At 42.8% G+C, this 17,156-nt stretch overlaps 1 pseudogene; it reads left to right on the forward strand.

The window, feature by feature from the left end:
• Window positions 1–3,625: 3,625 nt before the first annotated feature.
• LOC106583059 (solute carrier family 60 member 1-like) lies at window positions 3,626–13,070 on the forward strand (annotated as a pseudogene).
• The last annotated feature ends 4,086 nt before the right edge of the window (window positions 13,071–17,156 follow it).

Here is a 17,156-nt window from a genome sequence, read left to right on the forward strand (position 1 = left end):
AGCTTGGAGAAGAGGTATACGCGTTTGTGGAATTCGGTCATACACTTTCCATCTCCAGGCAGAAAAAAATTCCTCAATAGGATTGAGGAATGGAGAATATGGAGGGAGTTAACCTGTTAGGGCTAGGGGGCAGTATTGACACGGCCGGATAAAAAACGTACCCGATTTAATCTGGTTACTACTCCTGCCCAGTAACTAGAATATGCATATAATTATTGGCTTTGGATAGAAAACACCCTAAAGTTTCGAAAACTGTTTGAATGGTGTCTGTGAGTATAACAGAACTCAAATGGCAGGCCAAAACCTGAGAAGATTCCATGCAGGAAGTGGCCTGTCTGACAAGTTGTGTTTTATCTTGGCTCTTTTTATTGAAGACTGAGGATCTTTGCTCTAACGTGACACTTCCTACGGCTCCCATAGGCCCTCAGAGCCTGGGAAAAAGCTGAACGATATCGAGGCAGCCTCTGGCTGAAACACTTTATCGCTTTTGGCAAGTGGCCGATCAGAGTACTATGGGCTTAGGCGCGTGCCCGAGTCGACCGAATGCTTTATTTTCTTTCGTCTGTTTACCTAAACGCAGATTCCCGGTCTGAATATTATCGCTTTTTTATGAGAAAAATGGCATAAAAATGTATTTTAAACAGCGGTTGACATGCTTCGAAGTACGGTAATGGAATATTTCGATTTTTTTTTGTCACGAATTGCGCCATGCTCGTCACCCTTATTTACCCTTTCGGATAGTGTCTTGAACGCACGAACAAAACGCCGCTGTTTGGATATAACTATGGATTATTTTGAACCAAACCAACATTTGTTATTGAAGTAGAAGTCCTGGGAGTGCATTCTGACAAAGAACAGCAAAGGTAATAACATTTTTCTTATAGTAAATGTGACTTTTCTGAGTGCTAAACTTGCTGGGTGTCTAAATAGCTAGCCCTGTGATGCCGGGCTATCTACTGAGAATATTGCAAAATGTGCTTTCACCGAAAAGCTATTTTAAAATCGGACATATCGAGTGCATAGAGGAGTTCTGTATCTATAATTCTTAAAATAATTGTTATGCTTTTTGTGAACGTTTATCGTGAGTAATTTAGTAAATTCACCGGCAGTGTTCGGTGGGAATGCTAGTCACATGCTAGTCACATGCTAATGTAAAAAGATGTTTTTTGATATAAATATGAACTTGATTGAACAAAACATGCATGTATTGTATAACATAATGTCCTAGGGTTGTCATCTGATGAAGATCATCAAAGGTTAGTGCTGCATTTAGCTGTGGTTTGGGTTTATGTGACATTATATGCTAGCTTGAAAAATGGGTGTCTGATTATTTCTGGCTGGGTACTCTGCTGACATAATCTAATGTTTTGCTTTCGTGGTAAAGCCTTTTTGAAATCGGACAGTGTGGTTAGATTAACGAGAGTCTTGTCTTTAAAATGGTGTAAAATAGTCATATGTTTGAAAAATTGAAGTTTTTGCATTTTTGAGGTTTTTGAATAACGCGCCACGGGATTACACTGGCTGTTACGTAGGTGGGACGATTTGGTGCCACCTACCCTAGAGAGGATAAACAACTCAAAAGCGTGGGTGGGCAGTGAACCAGTTACGAACCAGAGCAGCCCTGTGGAAACTTACCTTGTCCCAAATGACAACGTACCTGAGCTCCTCTGGGCCATCTACCAGATCTGGTGGAATGAATGTGTTGTGTAGGGTGTCCAGGAATGTGATCAGATGGGCGGTGTTGTATGGGCCAAGGTGATGGATGACGCCGTGGTGGGTAATCGCTGCACACATTGTGATGTTCCCTCCACGCTGGCCAGGGACTTGAACAATGGCACGCTGGCCGATGATATTCCTTCCCCTCTTTCGTCTTTTTCTGAGGTTGAATCCAACCTCATCAATGAAGATGAACTGGTGCTCCACTGCAGCCACCTCTAACTCAAGGACTCTCTGAAACACACATGACAATATCAAAAATAGACATGGAGTGGTCACTATTGTGAAGCACAATCATTATGATTACAATACTGAAATATGTATAATTTATACAGTGTTGAGAGTATGCATCAATTGTGGGATTGTATAAGACTCACTTGCACATAGTTATATCGCAATTCTTTGACTCTCTGAATTGCATTCAAATGGCACCCTGTAGACCTGCTTCATCCTGAGATTATTTCTGCGCAAGACACGATCCAGTGTTGATAAGCTTACCCTATCAATATTTTGAAATATCTCATTGTTTTCTATTGTTTTTCTTTGTATTTGCCGTAATGTTATGGCGTTATTTTCTAGGACCATGTTCATGATTTCAGTTTCCTGTTCAGGAGACAGAACACGTTCCTGACCACCTTGTGTTGGTAATCTTTCAGTTCTGCCAAACAAATAGTCAAATACTGTAAATACAAAGTAGGAATACATTTCCCAAATACTTGAAACATACTTTATTTTTACAGTCCTACAGAACAGTCCACAGGCAATACTGTACTACTGTACTCATTGAGTACTGTATTGATATGCAGTACTGCAATTTTCTAGTGAGAGTAGATGTCTTACCTATTCTCATTTCGGAATGTCCGGATGATGGATGCTACAGTGTACCGGCTCAAATGTAGCTGTACTCTTTGCCCAGCCTCCCTCATTGTTAGACCATGGTTGACCACATGATCAACCAAAGTGGCTCGGATCTCATCAGAGATTACAGTCCTTGGCCTTCCTCGTCCTCCCCGTCCTCCTCTTACTCTCATTCCTCTGGCTCTGCCTCTGTTTCCAATATTGGCATCCATTGCTCCAAAACAGAAGAGCTCACCTGTTGCCCTTTTATGCTAAAGGTCTGATTGCTAATTGTAACACTGTGTGACGAGTGTTTGCCCATGTGATGAGTCAGTGTGCATATTTGAATGGCAGTGTGTTCATTGTGAAAACAAGAGATTTTCTGCATGAAAATTGTGCCAAATGCAAAGAATTGTGTGTAGTGTTTTGAAAAAAGTGTGTTTTAGAACTGCAATTTCAGTGTAAAGCAGGAATTGTGCTTGTAGTTTAGCAGAATTGGTTCAGGGGGTTGGTGCATGAGTTACATGTTGTGGTCATTGTGTCTCAAGTACCAGTATTTGTGTGTAAACAATTGAGAAAAACTGTAAGATCATGAATCTCGTGATAATAATGCGATTGAGGAAGACCGACAGGAGGCGCAACACAGACCACTAGTCAAAAGACAGACCCAGCAAGCGTAAAACTATTCCATAAAAATGCATTACACGGAAAATAACGACAATGGCACTTCACATAACATGGATTATTGCTAAACAGTCAAATCTAGCGTGGAAGATGCCCTTCTCTCCTACCGAGCAGCACAGTTGAGTTCAGTGATGGACATCAGTCGCCAGGGGAGGGCACTGCGAGTTTGACAGGTCTAGAAGTGTGACGTAACTGGAAGACAAACAACAGTTTATTAACTCAATTTACTAATGATGTGCAGGCATCCCAACTTCGCCAGCCAAATTTAAATAACTTCAGGGGTTTTGTTGATGGCGCACGTCAAGGTCTCCTTATAACCTTCGTCTCAATTCAATTAGATGGTTTCCCTCTCTTTAACAGCTCCAGTGCTCGTCACAGCAACAACGAGATGTTAGTAGATGATCTGGTCTGGGCTTTGTTCAAGCGCCACTGGCAGCACACCCTGACCTACTGGAGTGTGTTCTTTAGTTTCGGGCTGTGTATTGCGTTCCTGGGGCCGACGATCCTGGACCTGAGGTGTCAGACCCAGTCCACTCTGCAGGAGATCACCTGGGTCTTCTTCGCCCAACAGCTCTCCCTCTTGCTGGGGAGCGCCCTGGAAGGACTCTTCAAGAAGACGTGAGTGTCAGATGTCTGGCTACTGGTGTGGCCAATGTGTACCAGCCAGGGTTGGAGTAAATTTAGTTTCAAGTGATTTTGAAACTATAACCTGGGATTTGTTTTTCAGCAACAGCAATTAACAGCAGTCCCTCCACTAGTTTTGGTGTGCAGCAGAGGGATTGGCAACACTTTTTATATTGTGGTTTATGATATAGGGTAAGACAGTTGTGCTAAACTCTTGGTTTCCATCCAACATTTCTATGAGTGTAAAGTACCTACCTGGTCTCAGAGCATTTCATGTTATTCTGTACGTGAATCGAGACACTCCATTTAGTATGATACATTATCTTACGTTTGGTATCGTTACATAAAACAGATGGTTACTTAAGGTAAAATCTAAAGTAGGGTGGTTGGGTAGGTGTATAACATGAAGGTCTAGCAACCCAAAGGTAGCGAGTTCTAATCTCACCACGGATCATTTTAGCTAATTCGCAACTTTCCAACTACTTGCTACTTTACATCTACTTAGCATGTTAGCTAACCCATTTCCTAACCCGAACCTTCACCCTTTAGCTAACCCTTCACCTAACGCTAACCTCAACCCTTTTACCTAACCTTTCCCCTAACCTAAACCTAACTCCTAACCGCTAGCCTAGCTAACATTAGCCACCTGGCTAGAATTCATAATAAATCATACATTTTGCAAATTCGTAACATATTGTATGTTTCGCATATTCGTAACATATAAAACTAATTGTAATTCATAACATATCATATGAAATGGGTGATGGACAGCCACAAATTAATACGCAGCATACGAAATGGAGTGTCTCAGATATAAGTACCGAATAATACGAAATGCTCGGGGAACAGGTTGTGCAACCAACCACAAGTCTGATAAAAAGAAATGTCATGACAGGCCTGATGGAAACAGTGACTTTTTCTGTAAACTTTCCAAATGTCGACAAAACAAAATACACTAGACAAGGTCCTGGGATTTTTTTGTTTCTGTATTATGAATTATGCAAGAAATCATCATGAAAACTCCTTTATGCGCAAATATTGATATAATATCCATCATATCGAAATAGACTTGGAGTCATAATATGGTGTGTGGTCCTCCCTCTACGACTCGGGAAACCATGAAGTTTATTAGGCTACAGATGAAATAAGTTATGATGAACTAAACAGGATGGTGATCTTGACGCTCCTTTCCAATAAATATCAAGGGTCTTATTCTGGTGACATGATTGTCGATGCCTGACTGCCGTTTGACAAATACAAATATTCTGGCTCTTATCCACAATAATCATCATATTGACTAGCCTACCCGCACTGTATCTGCAAGCTGTTGGCTAGAGCGCACTTTCCAAGACCAGAGAAGGCACATTTTCTATTTATTTGTGACAACTATCGGTAGAGTTAAAAATGCGATGGAAACACAACTTAAGCGAAAATGTACATTTTGTGTCCACTATGCCATCACTCACTGATTTTTATCCGCAACAAGTCAGTATGGTGGAAACACACCACAGAAAAATGTGCATATAAATATGTTGAATTGTTTTATGTTGAATAAATGACTGTGAAAATGTATTTTTCAGAATCTAGGCATACTCCATATTTGAGAGAACACTATAAGGAGTATAATGACACCAACATGTCATGTACAGTTGTGGCCAAAAGTTTTGAGAATGACACAAATATTAATTTTCACTAAGTTTGCTGCTTCAGTGTCTTTAGATATTTTTGTCAGATGTTAATATGGATAATGAAGTATAATTACAAGCATTTCATAAGTGTCAAAGGCTTTTATTGACAATTACATGAAGTTGATGCAAAGAGACAATATTTGCAGTATTGACCCTTCTTTTTCAAGACCTCTGCAATCCACCCTGGCATGCTGTCAATTAACTTCTGGGCCACATCCTGACTGATGGCAGCCCATTCTTGCATAATCAATGCGTGGAGTTTGTCAGAATTTGTGGGTTTTTGTTTGTCCACCCGCCTCTTGAGGATTGACCACAAGTTCTCAATGGGATTAAGTCGCTCTGGATAAGAGCGTCTGCTAAATGACTTAAATGTAAATGTAAAATTAAGGTCTGGGGAGTTTCCTGGCCATGAACCCAAAATATCGATGTTTTGTTCCCCGAGCCACTTGGTTATCACTTTTGCCTAATGGCAAGGTGTTGGAAAAGGCATTGTTCATCACCAAACTGTTCCTGGATGGTTGGGAGAAGTTGCTCTCGGAGGATGTGTTGGTACCATTCTTTATTCATGGCTGTGTTCTTAGGCAAAATTGTGAGTGAGCCCACTGCCTTGGCTGAGAAGCAACCCCACACATGAATGGTCTCAGGATGCTTTACTGTTGGCATGACACAGGACTGATGGTAGCGCTCACCTTGTTTTCTCTGGACAAGCTTTTTTCCGGATGCCCCAAACAATCGGAAAGGGGATTCATCAGAGAAAAGAGACTCCAAGCACCACCCTCCTTTTGAGGCTTCCAGTCTGTTATTTGAACTCAATCAGCATGACAGAGTGATCTCCAGCCTTGTCCTCGTCAACACTCACACCTGTGTTAACGAGAGAATCACTGACATGATGTCAGCTGGTCCTTTTGTGGCAGGGCTGAAATGCAGTGGAAGTTGTTTAAACTCTTTCCTACCAATGACGTTCCTATATGAGAATTACCAGAGCAATCTGAGATGCCCCCAAAAATTCTGCTGGCTTGGAATTGCCCAAGTCAAGAATTTACAATTATACCACAGACTTGATAGACCAGCCAAGGCTTAAAGTGCTTTGCTTTTGTTTAAAAGTGTGATAGTCCTTGGCACAAATTGAGTGCTCTGTTGGTTCTTGCATTAGGGAAAGCGCTGACTGGATGGCATTGGGGTGTATTTAGTGTTCAGGATATGGGAGGGGTTGCCAAGATGCTAACAATGCCTTGTGGAGGCTGAGTGTGAATTTGTCTCTGTGATGCTCATGAATTGGGAAGCTGAGTATTTTGCTTCTGTCACCACCCCAGAACATAACAAATGACTGCACTCTAAGAACTGCCAATATTGTTCCCATACCAATAAAGTTTGTTTGAACCAAATCTGTCTGTCTATCCTTGTGTGACATTCACAGATCTCCAGTCCAATCGTTCTGCTCTAATACGTTTTCTGAGTTAGTGCCACTGCCACATGACTGGGGTTTAATTACACATACACCTGTATCAGAGCTGAGCACTGAAGAGAAAACATAAAAACAGAGGGAGTGAGGGAGAAGGGGAGTAGAGAGAAACAGGAAGGGAGAGAGAGTGAGCGATGGGAAGAGAGCGATTGAGAGGTAGTGAGAGAGAGAAAAAGAGATGTAACATATTCTGGTGTTGGGGAGGGAGAGAGGAAAAAGAGAGATGTACATATTCTGGTGTTAACTGCAACTTGCTGTGTTTATTAGGGACCCAGTCTAATGGAATGTTAGTTCTCAAACCAGCTCACAGAGCGAGAGAGTGGAAAGTTGGCAGGGCAGAGGTGGAGATAAGGCGGGGCTTGCTGTACACTAGGTGCCTCAGGGGGTCTGAAACTCTGACAAACAGGGTAAATACGAGCGTAGCATTTATCAGTGGGGATTGGGTAAAGGTGATATTCCTGCTACAGTACTGCCCACGCTAGTAGAGCTGGAGAAACAGCCACTCAGCTACCCTACCTCTAGCCCTGGGTTAAGGCCAGAGAGGGAGAGCTAAGCAGGCCTGGGCACAGTCACTTCCTGGATGGGAGACCAGATGTGACTAGAAGTGGAGAGAGAGAGGGCCAGCAAGGGGGCTCAATTACCTTGTCGGAACTTTACTTTCATTAATCTGATGACTGTTTATTTATTTAATCCACTAACTATGTTTAATTGTTACCCAATTCTTTTTTTAATTTTAATTTTTTATTATTATTTTTTAAACATTTTTATTAATGATGTAACAATTAACTCATTAGGAATTTGGGGCACCACGGAAGAGGTTGTTTAAAGAGTTACCATCTCCCGAATTAAATTCTATAAGGTCTTTACCTATAACAGCTATAAAACAGTCAATAGTTCCCCACTGACCATTCACTTTTTTGAACGTGTTAGAGTTTTGGCGGGAAACAGTCTGTTAACCTCTCTAGGCTAGGCGGGACGAATTCGTCCCACCTACGTAACAGCCACTGCTATCCTGTGGCGCGATTTTCAAAACCTTAAAAATCCTATTACTTCAATTTCTCAAACATATGACTATTTTACAGCCATTTAAAGACAAGACTCTCGTTAATCTAACCACACTGTCCGATTTCAAAAAGGCTTTACAACGAAAGCAAAACATTAGATTATGTCAGCAGAGTACCAAGCCAGAAATAATCAGACACCCATTTTTCAAGCCAGCATATAATGTCACCAAAACCCAGAAGACAGCTAAATGCAGCACTCACCTTTGATGATCTTCATCAGATGACAACCCTAGGACATTATGTTATACAATACATGCATGTTTTGTTCAATCAAGTTCATATTTATATCAAAAACCAGCTTTTTACATTAGCATGTGACGTTCAGAACTAGCAAACTTCCGGGGAATTCGCTAACATTTGACTAAATTACTCACGATAAACGTTCACAAAAAGCATAACAATTATTTTAAGAATTATAGATACAGACCTCCTCTATGCACTCGATATGTCCGATTTTAAAATAGCTTTTTGGTGAAAGCACATTTTGCAATATTCTAAGTACATAGCCCAGGCATCACGGGCTCGCTATTTAGACACCCGGCAAGTTTAGCACTCACCATAATCATATTTACTATTATAAAAGTTTCATTACCTTTTGTTGTCTTCGTCAGAATACACACCCAGGACTGCTACTTCAATAACAAATGTTGGTTTGGTCCAAAATAATCCATCGTTATATCCGAATAGCGGCGTTTTGTTTGTGCGTTCCAGACACTATCCGAAATAGTAAAGAAGTGTCACGCGCATGGCGCAATTCGTGACAATAAAATTCTAAGTATTCCATTACCGTACTTCGAAGCATGTCAACCGCTGTTTAAAATCAATTTTTACGACATTTTTCTCGTAGAAAAGCGATAATATTCCGACAGGGAATCTCCTTTTCGGCAAACAGAGGAAAAAATCCCAAAGGCGGGGGCGGTCGGGGTCACGCGCATAAGCCAGTGTCCCTTGATCGACCACTTGAGAAAGGCGATAATGTGTTTCAGCCTGGGGCTGGAATGACGACATTCTGTTTTTTCCCGGGCTCTGAGCGCCTATGGACGACGTGGGAAGTGTCACGTTAGAGCAGAGATCCTTAGTAAATGATAGAGATGGAAAAGAAGTTCAACAAATGGTCAGACAGGCCACTTCCTGTAAAGGAATCTCTCAGGTTTTGACCTGCCATTTGAGTTCTGTTATACTCACAGACACCATTCAAACAGTTTTAGAACATTTAGGGTGTTTTCTATCCATATGTAATAAGTATATGCATATTCTAGTTACTGGGTAGGAGTGGAAACCAGATTAAATCGGGTATGTTTTTTATCCAGCCGTGTCAATACTGCCCCCTAGCCCTAACAGGTTAACAAAGGACATTCCTTTCACCAATACTGGAGGGGAAAAGAGAATCCTCTTCTACTTAAACTTACAACAGGGCGTGAGGTGTCAAAACCCCCACACCAGTTCCCTCCTCCCTTCTCCTGTGGGTAAGAGAAGGTCTGGTTACTGTCAGCCATTGCCAAGCTGATCTGGCCCAGTCTGATCCTCACAGGACAGTCATGACAAACTTAAACAGAGGGAGCTATAAATTATTAACTGTTTTAATTTCTCTTTCCCAAAGCCACTGTTACCCTGTTACCCAAAAGAGTGCTCTAATATCTCTCTCCCCTTCTCGACCTCCTCTTCCCAGGCTCCGCTGCGCCCTCTCTGCTCTCTTCATCTCTAGTCTTGTCATCTCTGTGGTTTTTGCCATAATCCCACTATGCCACCATGTGCTGATGCTTGCCGTTGCCATGGCAATATCTGGCATGGCGATGGGGGTGATTGACACCATTGCCAACCAGCAGCTGGTGAAACTCTACCAGAAAGATTCAGCAGTGTTCCTACAGGTCAGAGAGGGGGAGGGGGGATGGAGGGGAGGAGAAAGTGAGAGGGGGAGGGGGTATTTTAATCACAAATTGCACCATAATGATTCTCCCCTCCTATCTCCTCCTCAGGTCCTACAATTCTTCATAGGGCTGGGTGTGTTGGTGAGTCCCCTGGTAGCAGACCCTTTCCTGTCTGAAGGGAGTTGTGTTCTGGGGGGGGAAACATGACAGCCAACTCCTCCACTGACCTCCATCACCTTCGCAGCTCCCTGGCAGGCAAAGGGACAACCCCACTGCACAATGTATCCCACCACTACCATCTCCACACACAGGGCATCATCATCACCACCAACATCTCCTACGCATTCTGGATCATGTCTTTTTATTGATGTAAGTGTATAAGCACTTTGTTAGCAGTTAGAATGTTGTTGTAGCTGTGGTTGATACAGTAGCTGCAGGTTAGCAGTAGTGGCTGGTTGATTTGAATAACAAAACAAAGGGAGATTGTACCGCGGGGAAAGCTTCCTATAGATCACTGCGATAGATGGCTCTTTTAAATAGACAATAACCAGCGAGTCACAGAGCTTTTTTTATTTAATATTTTCAATTGTGTATGTTCTTTCTCTAGCTGCCTGTAGCTGTAGCAGTGTATTTGTTGATGTACCGTGAGCGGCTGTTTCCCTGCTCCAACCAAAGCCCTCGTCTGCTGGACAAGGAGAAGAACCAACAGGACCACAACATCCAGGGTAAGACACCTCTCACCCAACCCAGGGGTAAGTCTAACAATACTTCCCTCACCCAACCCAGGGGTAAGTCTAACAATACTCCCCTCACCCAACCCAGGGGTAAGTCTAACAATACTCCCTTCACCCAACCCAGGGGTAAGTCTAACAATACTCCCTTCACCCAACCCAGGGGTAAGTCTAACAATACTCCCCTCACCCAACCCAGGGGTAAGTCTAACAATACTCCCCTCACCCAACCCAGGGGTAAGTCTAACAATACTCCCCTCACCCAACCCAGGGGTAAGTCTAACAATACTCCCTTCACCCAACCCAGGGGTAAGTCTAACAATACTCCCCTCACCCAACCCAGGGGTAAGTCTAACAATACTCCCTCACCCAACCCAGGGGTAAGTCTAACAATACTCCCCTCACACCACCACAGGGTAAGACACCTCACACATTCACCCAACCCAATGTAAGACCCCCCCCCCCCCTTAAATATCCACAACAGCTACCAGGGTAGAACCCCATAGACACTACAGCCCCAACTCCAAATGTCTCACCAACTAAAACATGGCTAGTGCTGGGCTGGAATAAAAGCCTGAACACTCTGTAGCTGTCCAGGCCTGAGGTTGAAGAACCCTGAACTAAACATGTCATTCTGTACTATAAATCCAGGTCACGGGGGTTTGCTTGGCTGCTATAACTATGATAATATGAAGGATTGCCCCGCCTCTTACTTCCTCTACATTCTGGGTGGAGCCGTGCTCTTCATCACCGACCGCATCATTGTGAGACTGAACTTTGCCACACACACACACGACTGCTCACTGTCAAACTACTAATTCATGTTTGTTTAACCCAGGGTTTCTACACAGGATTCATTTATACCTACGCAGCCTCCTCCCCTCTCTCTGCCACACAAGATGGCTGGCTATTTGACCAGTGTGTTCTGGGCATCTGTCACCGCGGGCAGACTGGCATCTATATATCTGTCATACAGATAAACACAACAATGACTAATCAATGTCAGCCTGGTACAGACACACTTCTGTTTTTGTAAACTAGTAGTGTGTGAGTGTTGAAGTGAGAAGTGAAACGGCTTTATATGATGCGTCTGAGAAAGACATTATTGGAGAGATGATCAGATATTTGAGATTGGTGTATATTTTAAAACAGTCAGGTGGTTACATAGAGGTTTTTATTGCACACACGTACAACACACACACATACAATGTGAAGAGCACGAAACCCAGTTTGAATTCAAATAAAGTCATAAATAAATGCAGTAGAATGTTATTCAAAGTCCAGGTATGCTACAGCAAAAACAAGCATTTAGAGGTAGATTACACATGGTAAATATTCTGATGTCCTCCTTACAACTGTATTTAGAGAGAAGGGCATGAACATATGATAACCAAAGTAAATATCCGTACCTCTCTCCTGCCCTTCCCTCTATTTCAAGTGGGGGTGATAGTGGTGCAGTGTCTGCTGTTGATCCTGTACTCCAGCCATGTGTTCATCTTTATGGGGATGTGTGTGTTAGGCCTCTTCATCAGCAGTGTGTTCCCCTGCATGGTGGCCCTCACAGAAGATATGGTCAACTATAAAGGTACACACACAGTAAGAATGTTTGTATTTGAGATTATATAGATAGTCTCCTCTCCCTGCCTCAGGTTGTGTCAATACAGTCCTGGTGACCAGTGCTGGTACAGGAGAGATGGTTCTGCAGCTTCTCACAGGACAGGTAAGGAACACAGGAGGGTGTGTGTGTGACTGCTTTTTATGAATAGACTGTGTATACCAGGGATCATCGACTAGATTCCGTCACGGGATGATTCTTTATTGAGCGGATGGTCGGGGGGCCAGAACATAATGACAAATAATTTGTAGATTGCAAATTGACCGCAAGAAGCCCAAACAGATATAATATTTTACTAAAACAATATTTTCAAACGTTTCTTACATTTTGAATACAATCACTTGTTTCTCTATTAGGTGTGGGAATACTTAGGAACAGGTTTCCAAAATTAAAATCACTCAGAGCTGATTTCCTGTTGGTTTTAGTCTTTTATGTTCAATAATAATTGAAATCTTGGGGGCCAAATACAACCACATGCAGGCCAAATTTGGCCCGCGGGCCGCTAGTTGGGGAACCCTGGTGTACACTGTAGTTGTAATGTGTTTCTCTCTTCAGTTGATCCACAGTAAAGGCAGTCATAGTTTCCTGTTGGTTAGTATGATCTCATCCTGCATCGGATTCACTGTGTTCCTCGGCCTACTAGCAGGTACACACACACACACACACACACAGGTTATGAGGAAATTATTTTTGTAAACTAAAACGGTCTCATGTATTTCTCTCTACAGCCAAAGGTGCTAGTAAGGAAATCGCCATGACAGAGAAGCCTTCAAGCGAGTGATGGAGGCCGTGAGGATGAAACAAGGGACAGAGAGATGAAGACTGATAATTGTATTTTTAAAAGACAGAGTAAAGGGAAACACAGCAATGACCCAACTTTTTAAAATGCCTGGAGGACAGGCAGCAACCACTGGAATTGATCCAGACTTTCTCCTCCTCTCGTCAACACCCAGAGACAGTCAAGTTCAACCCAAAGACAATCCCTTCTTACCCAGTATCCACCCTCAGATCAAACACAAACTCAGACGGTTGATTCAGATTTAGCTGGCTTTAGATACTTACAATAGTCTATGCACCCAGAAATCAGCTGTTTGGAATTATGAATTTAACATTTATTTTTGTATGTTAGAACTGGGAAATGTTTGACAGTAGCTGTCTGAATGACTGTGGCATTCATAAACTAGGAGTTGGAGAGTAGATGTTAACTTTGCTTGTTTGTGTATTGACAAATCAGTGCTTGTTCATGTCTTTGTCTTTCTAAATGCTGTCTGACCATGACACAGTGTAAAGCCATGAACATGCTGAGACCAAAGCCTCCTCCATTGACATGCTGCTTCTATAAACTCACGTCAGCTGGTATCCTGCTGGATCCTTGACTGCTCCCAGTGTCTTATAAAGAGCTTTAATGTAGACAATGACCTGTGTGACTCAGGTGGAGCAATGACATGAGGACAGATGGTGTTGCTCTGTGAGCAAGGTGTGGGGGTTATTCCTCATCGCTAGATAAAAAGTGAATTTTTTGGCTGAACTCCGTCAGGGTCTCAATTTACTGTTGAGTTAGATTAGTAAAATGAATACACAAGGTGCAATTTTGAAATATAGTTGTGCATCAGCGTTTTCTCTTATGTCAGTCACTCAATTAACCAACCAAATCTTGCTTAGGGCCCCCAAAAGGCTAGGGCAGGCCCTGTTACCTCAAACACTTGTGTCACGGACCCAGCCCGTGTTGACTTGTGAGAAGCTTAGTTTTCCAGGGCTAAGGAAACACAGACAAGGCGACTAGAGATATTTGTTTTATTTTATTGTCTCACATTATAAACGCTTCCTACTTCTCAAACATACACACACGGCTGCACCACTCCAAGATAAGTAGCATGTAAACCTGTAAAAAGCATGTTGAACTAAAACAATTTACAGAAGTGAACAAAACAAGAACAAAAGTGTAGAAGCAAACGGTCAGTTTGTCATTTAACCTATAAAAGGAAGGGGAGGGACAATGACCCAAAACACACCTCCAGGCTGTGTAAGGGCTATTTGACCAAGAGGGAGAGTGATGGAGTGCTGCATCAGATGACCCGGCGTCCACAATCCCCCGACCTCAACCCAATTGAGATGGTTTTGCATGAGTTGGACTGTAGAGTGAAAGAAAAGCAGCCAACAAGTGCTCAGTATATGTGGGAAATCCTTCAAGACTGTTGGAAAAGCATTCCAGGTGACTACCTCATGAAGCTGGTTGAGAGAATGCGAAGAGTGTGCAAAGCTGTCATCAAGGCAAAGCGTGGCTACTTTGAAGAATCTTAAATATAAAATATTTTTATTTGCTTACCACTTTTTGGGTTACTACATGATTCCATATGTGTTATTTCATAGTTTTGATGTCTTCACTATTATTCTACAAATGCGTCTCTGTGTAAAGTGGATTTAGAGTTTTTTTCCCTCTAGTTGCACACTGGTAGAAATGAGGTCAAACAGATTTCAGTTTTCCTGCATTAACATCCCTTTTATTATTTGCTTATGGCCATATACAGCTCGTTGTGTGCAGTCTTAGTGCCAGCATCGGTATGTGTTGGTAAATAGACAGTTACAAAAAATATAGATGAAAACTCTCTTGGGAAATAGTGTTGTCTACTGCCTTTAATGAGGTACTCTAGCTCAAGCGAGCAAAACCTTGAGACTTCCCTAATATTAGAGAAAGTCAGATTATCCACTCGTCAGGTATCCCGCTCGCCGGCCTCTTCTTACTAATGATGGGGATTTGGGCCTGGTCCGGGAAGAGCAGTATGTTCTTTGCATCTGACTCATTGAAGAAAAAATCCTTGTCCAGATTGAGGTGAGTACTTGCTGTTCTGATGTCCAGAAGATATTTTTGGTCATAGGCAACAATGGCAGAAAACATTATGTACAAAAAGAGTTAAAATCAATGTGAAAAAACACAAAATACCACACTTAGTCAGGAGCCTGTAAAATGACAGCTATCCCCTCCAGCGTTAATATTGTTGACATACAGCATGTCATCAGTTTTTTGTTCCGTTTTACCTAGGCAAGTCAGTTAAGAAAAAATTCTTATTTTCAATGACAGCCTAGGAACAGTGGGTTAACTGCCTTGTTCAGGGGCAGAACGACAGATTCTGTACCTTGTCAGCTCAGGGATTCGATCTTGCAACCTTTTGGTTACTAGTCCAACGCTCTAACCACCAGGCTACGCTGCTGCCCCAATGTTCTAAAAAGAGTGCCCCAAAGGACACTATTAAGGCCTAACCTATTTGCAAGACAACCACCGGTTGGATCTGGATCTGACAATTAATCTTGATGGTTGTACAGTCGTCTCAAATAAAACTGTAAAGGAACATAGCGTTACTCTGGACCCTGATCTCTCTTTTGACGAACACGTCAAGACTGTTTCAAGGACAGCTTTTTTCCATCTACATAACATTGCAAAAATGAGTAACTTTCTGTCTAAAAATGATGCAGAAAAAATAATACCATGCTTTTGTCACTTCTAGATTAGACTACTGCAATGCTCTACATTCTGACTACCCGGATAAAGCCCAAAATAAACTTCAGTTAGTGCTAAACACGGCTGCTAGAATCTTGACTAGAACCCAAAAATGTGATCATATTTCTCCAGTGCTAGCTTCCTGTTAAGGCTAGGGCTGATATCAAGGTTTTACTGCTAACCTACAAAACATGATATGGGCTTGCTCCTATCTATCTTTCCAATTTGGTCCTGCCGTACATACCTACACGTACGCTATGGTCACGACGCAGGCTTCCTTATTGTCCCTAGAATTTCTAAGCAAACAGCTGGAGGCAGGGCTTTCTCCTATAGAGCTCCATTTTTATGGAATGGTCTGCCTATCCATGTGAGAGACGCAGACTCTGTCTCGACCTTTAAGTCTTTATTGAAGACTTATCTCTTCAGTAGGTCCTATGATTGAGTGTAGTCTGGCCTAGGGGTGTGAAGGTGAACGGAAAGGCACTGGCGCGACGAACCATCCTTGCTGTCTCTGCCTGGCCGGTTCCCCTCTCTCCACTGGGATTCTCTGCCTCTAACCCTATTACGGGGGCTGAGTCACTGGCTTACTGTTGCTCTTCCATTCCGTCCCTAGGAGGGGTGCGTCACTTGAGTGGGTTGAGTCTCTGACGTGATCTTCCTGTCCGGGTTGGCGCCTCTCTCTCTCTTTCCCTTATCTCGGAGGATCTTAGCCCTAGGACCATGCCTCAGGACTACCTGGCCTGATGACTCCTTGCTGTCCCCAGTCCACCTGGTCATGCTGCTGCTCCAGTTTCAACTGTTCTGCCTGCGACTATGGATCCCTGACCTGTTCACAGGACCTGCTACCTTGTCCCGGTCCTTTCTCTACCGCACCTGCAGTCTCAAACTCTGAATGATCGGCTATGAAAAGCCAACTGACATTTACTCCTGAGGTGCTGACCTGTTGCACCCTCTACAATGACTGTGATTATTATTATTTGACCCTGCTGGTCATCTATGAACATTTGAACATCTTGGCCATGTACTGTTATAATTTCTACCCGGCACAGCCAGAAGAGGACTGGCCACCCCTTAGAGCCTGGTTCCTCTCTAGGTTTCTTCCTGGGTTCCTGCCTTTCCAGGGAGTTTTTCCTAGCCACCGTGCTTCTACATATGCATTGCTTGCTGTTTGGGGTTTTAGGCTGGGTTTCTGTATAGCACTTTGTGACATCAGCTGATGTAAAAAGGGATTTATAAATACATTTGATTGAACAAAAAAACACCAACAAACAAAATCCCCAACAAAACCCATAAACAATAACCCCTAAACAATAAGGGAGGGAAGGGAGGGTGGCTGCCGTCAACGACGGCACTGTGCTACACCCTCCCTCC

The sequence above is a fragment of the Salmo salar genome, chromosome 22, assembly GCF_965601325.2.
Source record: "Salmo salar chromosome 22, fSalSal1, whole genome shotgun sequence".
In the NCBI taxonomy this organism is placed as follows: domain Eukaryota; kingdom Metazoa; phylum Chordata; class Actinopteri; order Salmoniformes; family Salmonidae; genus Salmo; species Salmo salar.